This window comes from Aptenodytes forsteri, unplaced genomic scaffold (genome assembly GCF_000699145.1).
Source record: "Aptenodytes forsteri isolate BGI_AS27 unplaced genomic scaffold, ASM69914v1 Scaffold57, whole genome shotgun sequence".
NCBI classification, from domain to species: Eukaryota; Metazoa; Chordata; class Aves; order Sphenisciformes; family Spheniscidae; genus Aptenodytes; species Aptenodytes forsteri.
Window position 1 is genome coordinate 38,144 of NW_008796220.1, and position 20,370 is coordinate 58,513.

A 20,370-nucleotide genomic window follows, 5' to 3' on the forward strand; every position below is an offset into this window, starting at 1 on the left:
TTATTTTATTTTATTTTATTTTATTTTATTTTATTTTATTTTATTTTATTTTTAATTTACAACCTACATTTCTTCATGGCCAGTTTAGCCACATCTGTGGTTCAGGTTCTCTCACAGACCCTGTCCACATCTGCTGGTTGCTCATTGGCCTTGGACAGAGTACAAAAATGCTTTAGAGGACTAGGATAACACGGCATGGCAATTCTTCTTTGCCAGATGGTACAATTTTTCAGAAGAAACCTGTCAGTCACTGCCTGTTGGATTAATTCTTTATGCCAACCACTACAAAATCACGGCACAACAAAGCTGATCGTAGATGATTTGGGAGGTTGAAACCATGGAGGGTTAGAGATGTACTTACACCAGGAGCTTGAGTGAGCTTTTCATCTGTGTTGCCACTTTGGCTAACACGTCCTCTTGTCCAAATATGTGGTGGGGTGCTGTATGCCACATTGATAGCCAGGGCAAAAGTAAGGCTGCAGATTCCCTGATAAGGCACAAATATTTGAATGGAGCAATGAGTAGGCAAATGGGACAAATTGGTCTAGAGTGAAGTACAATGTTCTGCTGCCAAAGAGCAGGGGGAGAGGGTGAGCGTCAGAAGACTGTGGATGTGAGATCCTCGGGTAGGTCCAGCTGGCTTGCCAAAAAAGCTTTTTCTGATTGCCAGTTTTATCCCAAAATCTTGGCAAGTCAGCAGCCTGCCATGCAGCCTGTGGTTCAGCAGCACCCATTGACAGCGGAGATCAGCTCATAAGACATAGATATCATGGGGGTAGAAATCATGTAATTCTGAAGGGCTTAGCTGCAAATATCATTTAATGGCAGAAGATGGATGTAAATACCAGAGCCAAAGTGTCATCAAAATAAAAAATGACTTAAGACTGCTTACCCAAGCTCATGTCATCAGCAGATAAATTAATGGAATAGTGTTTTAAGCTGCTTGATAATGTACAAGTGGAAAAAAAAAACAAACAACAAACCCAGTGCTAATATGGAACGGATTAAGAGATGCCCAAAAATAACCTCTAAAATTATGCTGTGTAGAAGTTCTGTAATGTGAATAAACCACATAGGAAATACTCTAGACAGTCACACTAGCAGGCTGCTGTGGTATGCCTTGACATGGGAGGAAATGATTAACCTACCTGTCTCTCCCCTAGAGATTCCTTGAATGATTGCATCCCTGGATTGCACTTGTCTTATTAATAGGCGCATCATGTCAGTGGGGCAAAGCTTGAAGGGCAGAGTCTGGCTTCATTCATATTATTAAAGTCCTTTACTTTCGGAAACAGGGTGGCCACTTGCAAACTGCCTTTGGGTATGATCCCTGGACCACGCTCTCTGAAACCGTGCTTGGAAAGCATGGGAAAGAGTGTTAGTTGGCGTGGGCTAAAAGCATGCCATGGGCTGCTATAAAAGCTTAGCAGTACTGATGATCGAGTTCGTCTGCCCATGCCCTGGCACAGTTTAATTTACTGGTATGGCTGGGGGGGGGGGTGCTATAGGTATAATAGAATAAAACAATCTTTCAGGAGCTAATGGGGTTCTTTGGGTAGACACAGTATGCTTCAAGGTAAGTATAGGTTGAGAACAATATCTCTGAGTGTAACTTGTTGGTGTTAATTAATTAGAAAATTTGAAAGGAGGGGTGCTTAGTTGTCTTAGAGCAGATGTGGCTGATAGCGAAGGAAGCAGTGATAACTTCATGGTCATCATATCAAATGTTACCAAAAAAAAGGGGGTTCTCTCCTTCTTAGCTTTTTTTTTAATAGCCGAATATCTTGCTTTTTGTGTCTGGATTTGAAGTCTTCCATTTTAATCCATTTCTAAGTGCTCCACTCTTCAACATCAGTTGGTTGTTTTTCTGTGATATTCCAATTCTCTTTGTATTGATCTCAGAGCTGTTAGCAGTTACAAGTGGCTGGAACTTTCAGGAGACAGGTGAGCTACTGGGGGACTGAAAAAAGGCAGATATGGTGCCCGTCTTAATATGAAATGGGAAAGGAGGACCTGGCAATGTAGAGATCAACCACTCTAAGTTAATTCCTAGAAATGTACTGGCACAAACAATCAAAGCTTTTGCAAGCACCCAGAAGATAACAAGGAGCTAAGTAACAGTGAACATGGACTTGTCAAGAACAGATGACATCAAACTAATCTAATTTCCTTCTGTGACAGGATGAAAAGCCTTGTGGACAAAGAGAAGTAGTAGGTGTCATATATCTTTGTGCGAGAAAGCTTTTGACACTGCCCCTCATGACATTCTTGTAAGCAAGCTAAGGCAACAAGGTCTACATGAAACTACTGTGAAGTCTGTATGAAATTTGCTGGAAAGCTGTAGTCAGAGAAGTTAACAATAGTTTTGACATTTATTCTGTGTCAAAGTAGAAAGATGCATTGAATGGATTTGCACAGGGCTCCGGTTTAGGCAAGCGAATTTAACTGCGTGTATTTGGAGTGGAAAACAGCAAGGCTAGGAGGCTATTTTATAGGAATAGGTTTAGGATGAGTATGGTGAATGGGACCCAACAATGCCACGTTCTTGGAAAAACATGCAAATGCAGCCTAGGATGTATATTTATGAAGTTAGCCTACGTGCCATATGCAGTAAACCTGCTTTATTCAGCTCTCACAAAACCATAGCTGTTTTGCCGTGCATGGTTCTGGGTGATGTCCTTCAACAAAAACATAGATCAGCTGGTCGGGATGTAAAGTAGAGCAATAAGAATGGTCAGAGGTGAGAAAAGATTGGGCAAATCATAGAGTCATAGAATCATTTAGGTTGGAAAAGACCTCTAAGATCATCGAGTCCAACCGTCAACCCAACACCACCACCCACTAAACCATGTCCCTAAGCGCCTCATCTACTTGTCTTTTAAATACCTCCAGGGATGGGGACTCAACCACTGCCCTGGGCAGCCTGGTCCAATGTTTCACCACTCTTTCAGTAAAGACATTTTTCCTCACGTCCAATCTAAACCTCCCCTGGCACAACTTGAGGCCATTTCCTCTCGTCCTATCGCTTGCATAGATCAGCTGGTCGGGATGTAAATTAGAGCAATAAGAATGGTCAGAGGTGAGAAAAGATTGGGCAAATATCCATCAGGAAAGCTGGAAATGTAGCTGCTTCTGTTGGGGGGCAGTAGGATGACTTGCAAAAGTCTGTGCAAGCCGTGTGATACCATGGTGGCTTTTTGCACGTGCATATTTTGTCAACTCATTTCGATTGTTCTGTACCAAAGTAGTGAATGAACGTATGAAACAGGATTAGTCCTAAGGATGTTACTTGAGGAACTCTAGTTTTAATCTTCCTCTGGTCTAAACTTGCTCTAATTTAGGGTGCTTTTCTGTCATCTTTCCTTTAGCCAGAGTCCTTGTACTAATTAGCATCTTTACTTTTATCACAAATAGTTTCCCTTCTGGCACTAAATCAAATACTTAAGTATTGCTAGGATGAGAAGTCACAACAGAGTTGTTCAGTCAAAATTTTCCAGAAAATTAAGAAGGACTATTAACTCTGTCCGTTCTGGGAAACTCCCATGGATGCTAATATTGCTTAAAGTGATGTATTGTAGCAATCTGTCAGATATGTTATGTCTGCTTATGTATGCTGAATATTTAGGGACTCAAGGTCTGCCTCTCCTATATTTGGTAGTCTGAATTGAGCTTAAATGTCACAGTAGCCAAGGAAATCCTGTTCGTCATCCGTAATACGGTGGGGTTTTTTGTATTTCTTGTGGTCTTTCCTCTGTAGCTGGACTATACTGAGCGCAGGACACAGTTTACACACGTAATATAACAAATTCCTTTGGAAAAATATGGTGAAATGAGCGTTAATTCCAATATCTCTTCTTTCCAAATGGTAAGAAGGCTCAACCTACATAATCCATTTATTCTATGCTTTGTGAAATTTCTCTAAGAGCATCAGAATCTTTTATGGGAACTTGATTGCTGCTAGAAGTCAGTCCCAGATCCAAAGGAAGCGTATTTCCGATTCTGGTCTTCTGTTTTACTGCGCTGGAAGCGCAGAAGCAGTTAAGTCTCTCTCCATCTTGCGCGCGCACACACACATGCACGCACGCAGGCTAACACACCACTTTATACGACGTGTCTGCTTGGCAACTTGTGAGAGTTTTGCTGGCGCGTGGGAGAGACCTGCAGGAGTCAAGTGCAGCATTAACGTAAGTTCCCAGTGGCTTAGAGGGAAGCTCATTACTGACCTGGCTTGTGCGTCTTGTTCATTTACAGTAACACTTTAAATATTTAATCGATCTCTCATTCTTTCCTGTCATGGACCATTTTCCCTCAATTGATTCCTTTTTGGGGGCAGGGATGGTTGGAATGCATTTATGTTAGTGGAATTCTATAAATTATACTCATTAAGAGGCCAGATACAATAGGCCAATGTGGAATTAGTCTAAGCTTCGTATTGTATTTTTTTGCCCCAGGTCCTCAAAGCACTTCAGAAGCACTAACTAGATAAAGGTGAAGAGCAAAGCTCTGCTGAAAGTTAAAATACCTCCTGAAGTTCCCAGGAGCCGCTGCTTAGGAGTTGTCGCTGCAGATGTAACAGGATTATCCCTTTGGTAATTCTCAGCTCGCTCAGCTTCAGCCTTTCTGGGTTTTCTGTCATGATGAGGGATGGGATGCATCCTAAGTAGAGGGAAGGAAAGTGGAAGGTTGGCGTGAGAAACATCGCTTTTTCCAGCAAAAAGATGTATGGTCTTCTTGGTTGCATCTCCTGAGACTCCTCACCAGGTCAGGCAACGCTGAGGCACTCGTGAGGTCAAGCAGTGTCCTGATATTACACAATTTAGCTGTGAAGCGTCTCTTCTGCAGATAGAGATGTTGTAACATCTGTTTCACAAGTGGGCAAAGGGAGGCACAGGGAGGGAAGGGGCCTGCCCCAACCTCTCATCTACGGACTCATAAACCTTGCGTTGACTTTGTGGGATCACAAATGAATTTTTACCACGAAGGACTTGACAGCAACTTTTTTTGGTGATATTTTTAATAAGGTCTATAAGCCTCACTTTGTAATCCTATGAAATAGGCGCTGGACAGCATGTGCTTGTAAAGAGAGCCGTAGCAGGCACATTTACGTTATGCGGCTCCTGAATGCACTCGGGGGAATCATGGAAACAATATCACACCTTTGGGGTTGTACAGAGGTCTTGGACTACAGTTTGGCCTTGTTCTTGATGAACACGGTATCACTTTATAAACCCTATAAAGAAAGAACTGTGGGGGTATTTGCCTTTCATCAAGCCAGGCTCAGAGAAGATAATAAGAAACCTTCAGTAGGTGAAGGCAAATGCTTTTAATGGGCAGGCAGAGGGGGTTTTCAGCAAATGTGCTTTAAGATAGGATAACAAAACAGATATTCAGAGCTGCTTCTGGGCCCAGCAAGTTCTTTGCCACTTCTGGTGAACGTGGAAATCACCTTGAAAATGTGTCGTTTTCAAATCTAATTAAATCCCTTGCACACTTCCTCAGTTGCTATTGATTTTTATTTTATTGATCAGCCGAGAAATGCTTGGGTATTTCAGCGACGTATTTAAAGTATTCCCGTGTTATCTGGTTTTGCGCTGTCAATCTTAAATCTAAATGTCCTCAGTTAGCTGAAATAACAAATAAATAAAAAACCCCAACCCCAAACCCGTCCTGTTCCCTAGTAACTTAGCATGAAGTGCTATCCCACAAGTGTCACAAGTGTTTTTCTTCAAGTCACAGTGATATAGTACAGAAGAAAGAGAAAGGCAGGTTCACGCTCTGTGGGAACAGGGTATTTTCGCGTGTAGGAATATTTGCTTTTCAACACAATACTTTGTAATACTATCCATTATTACACAGCTAAAATGCTCAGCCTTTGAATTCAGAAGCTAGTATCGCCTAACTACAAGGACCAGTGTCTGTCCGACTCCATGTATGCTATTACTATTTAAGCAAGCATTTGAAGTAGTGGGCTCTGAATACAGTTAAATTGCAAAGACAAATGCTGCTGTTGTCGTTACTGATGGTGTATGTCCTTGATACAAGTGCTGTATCTCAAGGAGAGAAGTATTCATGCAATCGTCCACTGCTGACTTTCTTGGCACCCTTCATTTCAGTTTTGTTTGGTAAGTGGTGGGGTCTTTGAATGAAGATGCAACATTTCAATTACTCCTCTCTTTTCTTTCCTGGAAACTGTTGAGGGATAAGAGCTGTGATTGTAATTGAAAATATCCCTACAAAGCCTCAAAATTATTATAACTGAAATTAAAATCTTATTCTTTAACTACTATTACGTTTCACCTTGAAAAATCATGCCTGACTTTCAGAGAAGGGAGTTTCATGGCTAATAATAATAATCTTTGAGAATTTAGCAGATTTTGACCGTTCATTTTCCTATATGGTCACAAATAAATACCAGGGAAGTCTCAGTCTTCTAATTGCAAATTTGTTTTGCTTTGACCCGGACTCACCATCAGAAATTTTGGCACCTCACTGATGCACTTAACACAGGAACATAGAAATGATGGGGTCTTCTGTAGTCAGTGGAGCAGTATAGGCACCTCTGGATGGGAAGGCAAATTTTAGGAGGACTGAACTACTCTCTGGAGGTGGATATCTGTTGACGTTGACTGTGGCGTGGACCGTGCTCCTAAGTTCAGGTTATGCAGGAGGTCCTGAGCATGTAACTGCTGCTACGTCTCCTGTAGAGGAGTTAGATGGAGCCATCCCCCTGCCAGTCACCTTTTACTGACTGCTCAGAGCGACATTAAAAAAAATCTTTCTGGGTTAACAGAAGTTGACTGCTAAACTAGTGAACGGGTGAAAGAGAAGTTACTTCCAACCTCAGTCTTGCAGGTGGAGCTGGATGCTCCCCATTTTAGGAATGTCTGACAGTTCCTCTCAGAAATCTTTTCCTCGGTTGATTGATACTTCAGCAAACATTAATTTGGGGGGTGAAATTTTCCATGCCAGTTTTCTGCCTCCTCAGACTGATATTTTTAAAGATCCAGCCAAAATTGTTCAGAGAAGGAAGCTGGAGAAAAACATGTTGTTTTCAATACCAAAATATTTCTCCCAGCCTGTCTACGAGGAGCCCTGGTACCTCCCTGCTGCAGAGCAGAGATCTGAAATTCGGTAAGGGGGCGTCTTTTGCGCATGTTCTGCTTTTTTTTTGATCTCCCTGTGGAAATTTCCCTAGCCTTTCTTAATTTACAGGCTTTTTTTTAAAAAAAATCCCACACATTTGGGAGAGATGTCACCGCATTTAACAGCTGAAGCCTTCAAAAGACGCTGCGGGGTAAGTGTCGTGCTGCTCTGACTGTGCGTGCCCTGTTGCGGCAGCTTGCTTTCCACCGCTACCTAAGCGACAGGGATGCTCCTTACCGTCCTGTCTGCTCTTTGCTCTTTGCAAATTTGGGAGCTGGGTTCTCCTGGGGTTTTAAAGCAACGGCACCCAGTGCGATGAGGAGGAACAGGCTGCCTGGCTAGAAGGCAAAAATGAAAGAAATCAAATTTTAAGGGGGGAAAGAAAGGAGCAAGTTGGGACCGAGAGAGGGGAACAAGAGTGCTAATGGCATTAGAAATTGCTTAGGGCTGCTCGGACACATCAGAGAGGGAGCTGGAACTAGGAGGAAGCCCCCGGTACCTGGGTCTGCAGCCTGCAGAGCTTGGAGAGGGGCTGGCAGAGGAGACAGGGTTGAAGAAAGGTTCAGAGGGAAATCAAAACCACCTGATGATGTGAGGGAGAGGCATAGCCCAAGCATAATTCCCATTGCTTAGCCCGAGTACTATTTGTAACGCCACAAGCCAGCACAGAGCCTATTTAAAAGCTACATATTGTAGCTGCGGGCTACAATATGTACAGCTACAGCCTTCCTCCTTTTCCCTCTATCTCATTTTTAAGGTCCCATCCACAGCACATGATCCTGCACCTCCTTATTTCCTGGTGAACACACAGCTTTAGATACAACAGCCGTGTTAAACTCGCCAGAACAAAGCGCTTGTTGCTAGATTTTAATCCAGCAAGTCCAGTGAACGTCCATTTTTTTGCAGCGTTAGGTATTAGAAAGGAACAAGACACACACGCTTTCAGAGAAGAAAAAGAAAGGAAATCAAGCCGCTTTCATGTATTCTTTGTAATTATTTTTCCCCTGTCGTACAGAATTCAAGTTCAAAAAAAAAAAAAAAAAGAAAGGAAAAAAAAAAAGAGGATTCTAACATTTACTGGCAGTAACCATTTCACCATCTGCTCCGGCGTGCTGCTTCCAGAACACACGTTCTCAGCTGCTGAGCAGTCAGCTCTCTGCTCCCCTTCCTTTCGGAGGCAGGGATGCCAGCAGTTCCTAAACTGTAACAGCATGAGCAAGGCCTTTTTTTTTTTTTTTTTCCTTTTTTTTTTCCTTTCAGTCGCTGGAATTTCTTTGAAAAGGCAGGGGAGTTAGGACTTTTCACCAGATTGTTCCCAAGACTGAGCTGTTCCCCGACTTGATGGTTCTTCATCTGAGTGCGTGCAAGTGGTAAAAATGTGGAGAATATTAATATTTAAATATTTCGGGGCGCCCCAAGCGGGTTTGCTTTGTAGTAGAGCTCCACTGGTGCCTGGGCTGCTCTCAACGATGGATTTAGCCTGTGTTTCTTTAGCTGTACGTAGGGGAAAGCTTTCCTGGTGGGGCACTCTTATGCCTGGGCACAGACACTTTTGGTTTCTGCTCTCATGAACCGTATAGCTGAGCTCAGCACCCCTCTTTCTAATGGCTTCTTCCCGTTCTCTTCTACATGGTATAGCTAAGCCAGCACCGAGCTGTTCGACATCCCAGTCTCCTCTCTGACAGCCCAAACCCAGCAGTGAATCACAGCATATAAAACAGAAGGAGGTGTACCTCGCCATCAGATGGGCTTTGTTGGCTAAAAGGAGCTAGGACAGCCAGAGTTACCCTCTCTGCATGCTCCTGCATCGCTGCCCTTGGGCTAGTGGTGAGCAGAAGCACTTAAGTAAATATATGACTAATTTAGAGGGCAGAGGGTAACATTAATTAGCTCATCCTGTCCTTGAATGTTTCCATGTCACTGACTCCCTAATCTATGGCTCTTGCGTTTTCTGTTGTTGTTTCTCATGGCAATTACAACCCGCGATCTCAGTTTGTACATTTAAATTCAAAATGAAAAAACATCCATCAGTGAAAGACCCTATTCAATTCTCCCACTGTATAGCCAACGCTGTACAAAGAAATGAGCCAGAGTGAATTCAGAGCCCATTAGGCATGTCCCAGGAGGCAGGAATCTATATGCTTACAGATGTGCTTACAGATAAGTCTGCATTAAGAAAAAAAATCCTGCTTGACCGAAGGTATTTGTTCTAAAACACACAATTTAAAGTGCAGCTTTGTACGGAGAAGTGACTCTGTGGAACGGCTTTGAGTGATTTTATGTGTGTTTCATTGCACCAAGATCAAATTTACTCCTTTACAAGTAGGAGAGAGATTATGTCCCTGTCAGCCTCACATTCTTGCTCTGGTTTCCATAGCCCAATCTGGCTGGGTGTTCGCTCATCCAGGAATCAGGTTTTTTTTGATCAGCGTTCGATCCAGCTGAACTGTAATGCAGACCGCAGAGGTTGGAGCCTCAAAACCACTTTGGGAAGATCCCTTGTTTCTCAGGACAGTGTCTGTGCATTAGCCTCTGTATTTTCACCTTTGTGCATGCTGTGACACTCGGACCAGTTCTTTGCTGCCATTTAAGAAAATATCAGTCTCTGAGATTGAACGAGTTGGACATGCTATTTTATAAAAAGGTTATTTGGTGAGCCAAATATTTATCATCCTCATAGCACAGGACGGTGACACAGGGCAAATCAGAAGATAGGCAAGCAGGAAAAAGGAGTTGGGAAGGCAAGAGATGGAGACTAAAGAAGAACATGAGGAAGCATGAGGAAAAGGGAAAGGGAAGATGTTTGGGCCTGAAGGAGCTTTTAAATATCAGTGCCGATTGCAAATTTTCCCTGTGCAAAGGAAACCCACCCATTGACCTCCTGTTGCTGTTACCTAGAGGTAGGAGCTCTTCACAGTGCTATTATGCCTCCCCCAATGATTATTAGATGTAGTGCTGTGTGGTGAAGGGGGGCGGGAGAACCCCCTGCAGGCTTGCTGATTTTTAAGACCAAAAGCCTCTCACACCCTGGGATGGGCAGATGCTGGCCACTTTCATAAGGTGAGTGGCTGTGTCCCACAGGCTGTGCAAGACAAGCTCGGCTGTGGGGCACAAATGTTATATTCACCAGCTGAAAAAAACTAGACAGAAACAGTCTACGCTTGGGAGATTGGGAGAGAACAAGCGGAATGACCTTATTCCTTCAATGGAAACACAGATACCGTGAGCATGGATTAAGGGCAGCAGATTTGAGACCATCCGTGGTGTCAGGCATGGTGGAAGAGGCCACGCTGACTTGTGATCTTGGATATTTCACTTGGAAGAGTATGGGAAATCCTTTAATGTGTCTCTCCTGCCCACTTCGAGTTGCCTAGATGGTGGGACCCCCATTGCTTCCCCTGGAGAAATGACAGCCTGGCAGGGTTGGCATCTGTTGGTGCCTATAGCCTTGATCACAGCGAGCGCTTGGACCGAACCCCTTCATTTCCTTCTCGTAAAACCCTCAAAGGACCCACACTGAGATGGATGTAAAGAGGCAGCAAAAGGGAAGCAGTTGTTCTCCGAAGGAAGGAGTAGAGGGGTGTTGCTAACGCTGTGATTCCTCAGAGCGACATGTCCTGATGCAGCCTGCCATGCCAAGAGAGGCACAGAGCCATGCGCGACATCTCCAAATGGTCTGTTAGCTTTCCCCGTGCTCTTGCTTCAAAAAAAGGAAAAGGCAGGGGAGAGGGCAGAGACCCCAGCGGAGGCTGGGCAGGTGTTTTGGGGGGTGGCGGGGGGAGCCCCATCGTTTCTCTCTACTTGCTGTAATAACCTAAATGGACAGTTTTGAGATTTCATAACGCTAGCCACTTCCTAATTAGGACAAGCTTAAAAAGGACCACTTGGCATCCTTGTTGGTGAGAGCCATGTGCTACCTGCAGCAGGCCAACTCCAAAATGAAACTGATTTTTCTCTTACCTACATTCTGCATTCAAGCAGCTGCTCCTAACAGGTGCTTGCTCTCTTCCTAGCAGATGGCAACAGAAAAATGGGTTTGTTGGCAGGTTTTGCCACAAAGCAGCCTTCTTATCACACATATTGATGTGTATACAAACATACACGCGCGCTATCAGGCTTTCAGTTTAAAAAGTAATTCTCCTTCTGATAGAAGGTCAGCCATGTGGGGTCTGAGCGAGAATGGTATGTACTTCTCTCTTTTGTATCCTGGGTCTAAAGGCATTTGTGACTTAGCTGCCACATCAAAACCCTGGCAAACATTTACCCATTAGTTCGACTCTTCTGCCGTATCTAAAGGACCATGTGGTAGGAGGAATATGTAATGTTAGACTGCATACCTCCGTATTTATCAGTGCATCTTTAATAGCTTGTACTAGCTTAAAGAACAATGAACTAGAAAGCCAGCAGGTTTTAGACGGGGACTACCCTGATGATTTTCTCCTTGCCGTTGTTTAGGGTAATATAATAGAAATGCAGAAAACAAATGATCTCTCTCCTTAAATAAAACAACCAACTGAAGATTTACAGCGGAGGAGAGACATAGCAATGCGTTTGAACAAAGAAATATAACTGCAGCATTTTATCTCTGGGAAACGCACCCAGGACTCTGAGTGCCGAAATGTGTTCAAAGCTGCCTTGGGGAAGTACGCGGGGAGATCATTTGTTCTGTATTCATCACCCGAAGAGAGACAGCTGTCAAACAAATCCTTATATCCCGTTTTGTTCTTGGCCTGTTAACTCTGATTCCACCTCCCAGATTTTGCCTGGTGAGGGCTGTAAATTCGACAAAACGGTGCAAAGCAATGCCAGCTTCAGAGGACTCCGGCATCGCCCAAAAGACCTTTCCTACTTCTATTACTTGTCGTGCAAGTAGCACCAGGAAGACCCCTACTCGCTCTGTTTTGCTGTTCATTTCAAACAAACAGCCTGAGCCAAGACAACCAGATGAGGATGACATCTGGCTATCGAACCTCTGCCAAGTCACTGCTGTTCTGTAGCTGGCAGGAAGATGATGTGCTGCAAATGCCAGGTTCTCGCTGAAATGTAAAGTGCATTCCCTGCATTTTCTTTGCTTCCTCTCCAGGCACAATCAGTTCGGTATTTGGTTTTACTAATGGCCAAATTCAACTCTCCTTTTCAGCTGCATAAATCCATTTCGTCGATGCTAGGAGGCTTACACCATGAGTGGAACTTGACTCGGAAGTCCAAGATGGTCTTGTATATTCTAAGCCTACTGACAAATTAACTTGTTGACTGTGAATCTCATTCAAACATCCAAGCCCCTCCTGTGGGGTATGTTTGTCATGAGGATTGCTAATCACATTTATGAAAGCAGTTTGTATCTAAACTCTTCCAGGAAGAAGTAGGCAGAGCTTGGGGCAGGTGGATAAGCTAAAGAAGCTCTGGAGGTCTCCTTCACTGCTATTTTTCTGTAAGCCGAAGGTGCACCTCTTTGATAAGAAATCACCATAGCTCGTGAAAGAAATCTGTTGCTAATTAAAGGTACGTGGAGTTAGAAGATAGCTCGCTAGGCCCCCTGTAGTACATTGCTTTCTATTGTGCTCAGAAGCAGTTTGATCACAGCTACACAGGGGAAGCTCATTCAGGGATGGTGCGTGAAGGAGCCGAAGCTGTAGGATTTGCCCTGTTTCCTTACGAAGGATTTTTGTTTTCACCCCTCCTCGCGTGCTGCGCAACTGCACAACTCTCAGCATTTCTGGCAGCTGGCAGAGGATATGAAAGAAATAACTATGCTGGTTTTGCAGCTGATGTTCTGGCCAAGTGCATTTTTTCCCCTCTTCTGGTAAAATAGTTTTGCTGCAGGCACAAGTAACCAAAATTGTAGAAGGAAAGTAATTGTATTAAATAAATATGCACAGAGCTTGGGCTGTAGAAGTGAACTTGCTTTGCAAAGGGCGCAGGTCATATCTCTGCTTTTCTAGTTAGCACCCAAAGTATGACTTCTTTGCCATGTATTTGCAGATTTCAGGAATATCATTGTGCTATCAGTCAGTGGGCTTGTAAGCAGAAGCCATCTGCTTTTGAGGGCACTCACACAAGAAGTGGATATTAATGCTTGAAGAATAACTCAAATCTTTTTAGGTTGTCTTTGGTGAACCAGCTTGCTATGAAAACTAAGTCCGATTTCCACAGTTCATACCAAAACCTTCACCAAAGAGTCCATAGATGGGTAGAGATTAGAGAAATTGGGTTAATTGTCTCTTATTTTGTCATGTGCAGCTGTGCTAGTAACTCACCAGCAGTTTCATCTTCCTAGGTAGTTTTTGTGGAGCTGATTTCAGAGTATGTTTAGATATGGCCCTAGCAGGGTGATGCAGTGAGTGACACTGGATTTAGGAGATCACCAGCTTTTGTTTGACCCCAGCTGTGCCCATTTCCCTTTAGTGCTTTATCAGTTTTGTCTGTTTTGGGACATGGGCTGACATGGGCTATCCTAAACTAGCGATAGGACAAGAGGAAATGGCCTCAAGTTGCGGCAGGGGAGGTTTAGATTGGATGTAAGGAAAAATGTCTTTACTGAAAGAGTGGTTAAACATTGGACCAGGCTGCCCAGGGAAGTGGTGGAGTCCCCATCCCTGGAGGTATTTAAAAGACGAGTAGATGAGGCACTTAGGGACATGGTTTAGTGGACATGGTGGTGTTGGGTTGATGGTTGGACTCGATGATCTTAGAGGTCTTTTCCAACCTCAATGATTCAATGATTCTATGATTCTATGATCCTTGAAGTTTTAATTCTGTTGCCTGGTGCACAAGTGTCACGGTGACATTCGTGGTGTCCTGGAGAGGCATCTTCTGGCCTTTAGATGCCACTCCAGTGGGACGGGGGTTCCCATCCGTCTTTTATCAGACCTGCCAACCTCCTGAGCATGTCTCTGGTACCCTGAGCTGCCTTGCATACAGAGTTCACTGCAATACAAATGAAGTGTACAGCTGGCAGCATTACCCTGCCTTCCGCTCTGCGATCAGTTGGTTTCAGCATCAAATAAGCAAAACCAAACCGATTTGTATGGAAATTCTCAGGATTGTACATGCTTATTCAAAAGGTGTTTTCATCTGCTGGCTCCAGTGTAGATCTCACATCCAGCAAATTCAAACCATTACGATTTTTTTTTTAACTTCACCAAAGGTTACCTCTGTCTATGTTATAGGAATAGGTTACAATATTTTGAATGGAAATCAAATTTCATCAAAGATTTGTCAAATACGGGGAGATCTTTGCATTGAAAGGTATGTACAGATACCATAACTAACTTGAATCACGTTCGATGCTATGTAACTGCTCAGTGTGAAATATCATTCTGAATATCTAACTGAATCTATGTATCTTTTGATTCTGTCCTTATCAATGATCATAATGCATCCTCCTGTAAAACAATCAGTTAACTTGTGGAACTATCATGGCAGCATGGTTTATGCATGTCTGCACAAAAAATAAATTGCTTGATATTATCCCAGTACTTGAGAGCAAAATTTTTTTCCTGAAAAGATAACAAATAGCTAATTCAGGTTTCCAAAAGCATGTGTACTATTAGCGTTAGTAAGAAGCTTAACCAAGCTGAAAGCAAATGGTAAACGATCCAGATATTAGACTTATTAAGCTTGTGTGTCTTCTACCACTTAAAAGCTTATAAAAACCCTAAAGATCTGGGTAAATGAGATTTTCTGGAAGGCAAGCTTTAAAGTTTACCTCCTTCTGTTTTTAAACAAGAAGGCGATGCCTCTATTTACATGCCGTTTCTGGAACTCAAACGGAGCGAGTACATCACTGCTGCAGTGTTTCATGGAACATCCTTTGTTTATTCACACTGTGCCACTTTTAAACTTCAGATGTAAACAACAAAGGCTTCTTTGTATTTCACACTATCTATCTTTGTATTACACACTATTTCACTCACTACCTTCTGAAGTCCAAAGCCAAAACACTGTGGAATTTTACCCTCCTCACACTTTCTTCTGCTTGTCGAATGCGTTCTTCCAGCCTTTTCTATTTATAGTAGCTGGAAAACTACTTATCTTCTGATTAAAACACGCTCTGTTCATTTTCTCTTGACTTTTCAGTCCTTGGTATGGGCTAAAATTGTATTCCCTGGTAACCATTTCAAATATAATTTTAGTAGTAATTATGCGTATATTCGATAACAGAAACAATTTGTCATCCTGAAGGATCCAAATTGCTTTGAAGTGGTCGACCTGTCTGTGATCTGTTACACAGATGAAAAATCCAGAAAATATTCCACCAAACTCAGTTGGTCAGACAGAAAGGTCAGAAAGACCCAGGCTGGAAATGCAGCAGCTGTCTGACAGCACACGTTTTAGCACAGAAGAGTACGGTTTCCATTGCAAACCAGCGTGAGAATTTTAGTGGGAAATCTCACAAAACGTTAGCTGCATCGATCCTTGAGATCTGCTGCTGAGAAGTCCCCCCTGCCTTTTTCACCGTGGGGAAGGACATCATTTTATGTTTCATTTGACATGCAGTGGGTCAGACTGTGCGTGGTGTCCGCATCAATGTCGTGCTGGATCCGTATCCTCTCTGCTTGCTGATGCCTGGGGGAGGTAGCCAGGCTCTTTGCTCCTCTTCTCCCATTCTGTGCTTATCTCTGTGGGATAAGTTTTAGACACTTTGCTGTGCTGTGTTGCATACAGTCCTGTCCTATATGTGTAGTATAAATGAAATCTTACTTTTCCAGAAAACCAGGGTAGCATGGTGTTGATTTTTTCCTTTCCCAGGCACAAGTAGCATCCTTTATCATCCCATCACCTTAAGCTGCATTTGAGCACAAGAGATATCTGATGAGCCCATCCATCAAGTACTGTGTTCAGTTTTGGACCCCTCACTACAAGAAGGACATTGAGGTGCTGGAGCGTGTCCAGAGAAGGGCAACGAGGCTGGTGAGGGGTCTGGAGAACAAGTCTGATGAGGAGCGGCTGAGGGAACTGGGGTTGTTTAGCCTGGAGAAGAGGAGGCTGAGGGGAGACCTCATCGCTCTCTACAACCACCTGAAAGGAGGTTGTAGCGAGGTGGGGGTCGGTCTCTTCTCCCAAGGAACAAGTGATAGGACGAGAGGAAACGGCCTCAAGTTGTGCCAGGGGAGGTTTAGATTGGATATTAGGGGAAAAATTCTTCACTGAAAGGGCTGTCAAGCATTGGACCAGGCTGCCCAGGGAAGTGGTGGAGTCCCCATCCCTGGAGGTATTTAAAAGACGTGTAGATGTGGCGCTTAGGGACATGGTTTAGTGGTGGACTTGGCAGTGCTGGGTTAACGGTTGGACTTGATGATCTTAAAGGTCTTTTCCAACCTAAACAATTCTGTGATTCTATGATTCTGTTTGGGTAGAACATTTAATGTATAGCATAACAAATAATCTTTCTGTAAATTGCTAGGAGTCTTAGGTCCATGTTAGATCCCTCTGAGATCTGTCCTTATATAAGAAAACAGCAATATAGACTGAAAATACTTTAATTGTGACAGCAGCTAGTTTAGTAGGTGAGTCTAGTGGTAGGCATTCAAGGTGAGTCGTTCTCCACTCTAGAATATCCTCCTGTGGCTGCGTGAAAGCTTGGTTGAATGAACAGTATCGACAAAATCCCCTTGACCTCAGCACGGCCAGAGTTTCCCTTGTGTTCTCAGCCGACCTAGGAGCTGTGAGGCATACTGTATGATAACTTTCTTCATATTTGTGTTAACTGTGGCAACTGGAGCCTGCAGCTTGGGTCAGGCTCCTCGTTGTGCCAAGTGGTGCACATATGGCCATTGTAAGAAACAGCATGCGCTCTGCAGAGCTGGAATAAAAAAAGATGAGTACCATTAGTGCCATTTTAAAGAATGAGAAACAGAAGCAGAAAGAGAGGTTGGGAGCACTTGGTTTGCTGAAAGTCACCAGGACAGTCAGAGGCGAGCCGGATGATAGTCCTGCTTCTCCAGAAAGTAGGCTCAGGGCTTTCACCACAAACAACTCCATCTTCTAAAGAGGGTGCACAGCACGATGCAAATCATCTCCCAGCTTTTTTGGGATGAGATGGTTTAGCATTATACACTAATAGTCATGAGAGGCTGAATAGAAACAGAGCTTGTTATTAGAGGGAAAATAAGTGGCGGAGATGACAGGTTGCCCAACAATTTCCATTATAAGGATCTTCTTTCAGGTATTCCAGTATAGCAAGTTTTATGATTTCACAAGTAAATATTTGTGCTTGGTCTCTGTCTGAAAGTTTTCCCTCCGATCACAACAGAAGCAATTTTTGGATTTTTCAGGATGAGTTTAGGAAAAGATAAATTGTTTATTCCTCTTAAAAATTCATATGTTTTCCTGAGAAACTGTCATGCTTATATATTGTGGAAGAAACACTTGATATAAATCCAGCGTTGACTCCAGTGAGAAAAATAAAATGATGGCAATGTAGCAGTAGAGCTGAACAGAGCCCTCTACCATAAATATGTGAAATGAGCATTTTTACTTCTACGTTGCAACTCCCCTGAATGAAAAATAATTGCAGTGGCTTCCATTTATTGCAAAGGATACATGCACACGGGAATACCTTGCATCGCACGGGCTAGTCTGCACTTCGCAACAAAGCATGGTTCAGAGATAACTGAGCTAATGGAAGTGGTAAAGTCTTGTCAACACAATATTTGTACGTGGAGTGTTTTCTTCTGCTCATAGACAGCATGGATTTGCCTTATCTTACCATTACACTGCTTTTGGACCCAAGTTAGCTTCTCAGGATCATTCAGGACTGCACCGTGTGGAGATACCAGTTCTGGTCTGCAACGGCTTGGAAGATTCTGCACTGTTTGTTATCGGTGGCCTCATCTCAGTTGGGACCTGGCCATTTTTCATTTGAGGAATAGGAGAGTAATGGATGAGTGATTAGGGAAGAACAGTCTGCTGTCTCAAACCGCGATTTTAGCTTTAGATCACAGAAAGTCAGAACAGGGCATGTCTTTTCTTAGCCATCATAAATTATCCATGCAGGATGTACAGTAAAAGGCTGTTTGGCTGCGTTAAAATTGGCTAGACAAACAGAATTTCCATCTCTCTCAATGGCTCCTTCAACACCTAATTAGTTCCCAGATGCTAGTTGAGCAAGATGTCTTTTATCTTTGCTAATGTTATCTTCCTATACTTCCTAAATGCCCCCCGGTGCCATTCTTCACTTTCATCTTTCTTCCCTCAAGAGAAGGCAGGATGGGTGTTCAGGAAGCTCTATTCTGAAGGTCAAGCTTGTAAAGACTGTGGGTCAAGCTGATCCTGTTATACCAGTCAGTATCTGGAGCAAAAGCTTTAAAACCAGAATTAGACTGATATGATGGAGAGCGGGATACAACTTCCTTTCTATGCACGTTCATAGGATCAGTATCCATCAGGAAAAAAATAGAATTGCAGATTTTATTTCGCTGTCAGTTCTGTTTAATACGATTTAGGACAAATTCAATGTTCATCTTTTCCCATTGCTAGAAGGCGCAAAGAAGTCTGTCTGTATAAATCTGCCATTTCAGCTGGCATAGCTGATTGTTGTGGGCAATGAGGAAGTACACTCAGATGTAAAATAGTACGAAATATCAGACTAACTGCACTCCTGATCCTTCCTAGACCCTCTGAGCATAACCACTTGGAGCCTCAGATATGTTAATAGCCAGGCTATCGGCCAACTGTGATTTACCTTGGCAGGTCTGATTTATATCCAAGCCTAGCAATTCTTTCCCCTCTGGCAGGAATGAGTGACCAAACAGCCTCTTTCGAGCTAAGTATTTAAGAGAAAAGCATTTCTGAGAAAGCAGATCTTCAAACCAACGGAACAGACTACAGATATACATGCAGCTTTCCCCTAAGGCTCATGAAGCCGTGTCTCTAGCTGGGTTCAGTTTACTCGATTCAGATGACGTCCTCTGTTGAGTGTGGGGGTTTTGTCAATAAGCAAAAGCTCTGACAAAGTCAGTTTTGCAGTTTTATAGATGAGAATCAAGATTCTTCAGCTTAGCACGTTGCACCACCATTTTTTAAGTTTCTATTGTGTTTCCTTCTTATCTGCATATTCCCTGTGCTGCACTGGAAGAATACACTGGTATCAACAATTCCAGCAGGCCCACGTAACGGCATTTCTCCTCTTTGACCAGGCTATGTGTAGTCCCTATAGGATGTTTATGTCTTCAGATTTATAATGTAGTCACATAGCAGCTTGTTTTCTATCGCAGCAAAGACCAAAGCAAGTTGTAAAGCCAATGAGTTTCACCGTTTCTGCTCTGAGATCCATATGCCCACACTATGAAGGGTGCAGAATTTATACCAACATAATTCCATCATTCCCGGTTCCAATCCTGCCTGATTTGCGAGAGGCATGCTGCAAAGTGAGTTCTGAGACAAGATAGCTTCCCTGCAAGGATATTAATAATACTTAGAAATTATCTAGCACTCCAAAACCCTGTGCAAGCATTAGCTAATTATGTAGCACTCCAAAGCCCTGTGCAAAACATTAGCTAATCAATTCTTGCAGCACCTATCAAATATATCAATATCATTCAGTCCATTGTGCAGAGAGGTAAATGGAATGCAGATATCTGGTCCCAGTCCATGCCGCTGCCCAGTGTGGTAGCTGGCGTCAGACTTCAGCACTTGCCAGCCACTGCGCCCACATTTTCCTTGGCAGGATCCTTCTTCCCGTCTGGCTCGCTGTGGATAAACACATGATTTCCAAAAGGAGGTCACCTACATGGTTGTGAATGCAGATTTTACCAGCTAGACGTGATTTCAGCCCATTTCAGGGCTTTGTAGAGGTCACTGGCATCAATTAGACTGGAAAAGCCAACATCAGTAAGTGACATAGAGAAGACTGGACCCAGCACAGCAAACTGAATTTTAATATTCATAGAATTATAGACTAACAGTTGAGTGTTTGCCATTGAGGTGCTCCAGACAACTGGAGGCAGCACAAAGAAAGCCATTTAAAATAACATATCATTGAGATGTTATACTGTAGAGCAGGCTGTCTTGCAGAAAAGGAGAGGTATATCTACGTGATACTTAGGAAATGAAGGAGAACCAGTGTGCCCAGGTGGCCAAGAAGGCCAATGGCATCCTGGCCTGTATCAGAAATAGTGTGGCCAGCAGGAGTAGGGAAGTGATCGTGCCCCTGTACTCGGCACTGGTGAGGCCGCACCTCGAATACTGTGTTCAGTTTTGGGCCCCTCACTACAAGAAGGACGT

At 43.3% G+C, this 20,370-nt stretch overlaps 1 long non-coding RNA gene across 1 annotated transcript in view; it reads left to right on the plus strand.

The window, feature by feature from the left end:
• Positions 1 to 11,450: 11,450 nt before the first annotated feature.
• Positions 11,451 to 20,370, plus strand: part of LOC109279738 — a 17,283-nt gene continuing 8,363 nt past the window's right edge. Inside the window, exons 1-2 of the long non-coding RNA XR_002086324.1 lie at positions 11,451 to 11,461; positions 14,727 to 14,732. This is a non-coding gene — a long non-coding RNA (uncharacterized LOC109279738). The remainder of the gene's footprint in view (positions 11,462 to 14,726; positions 14,733 to 20,370) is intronic.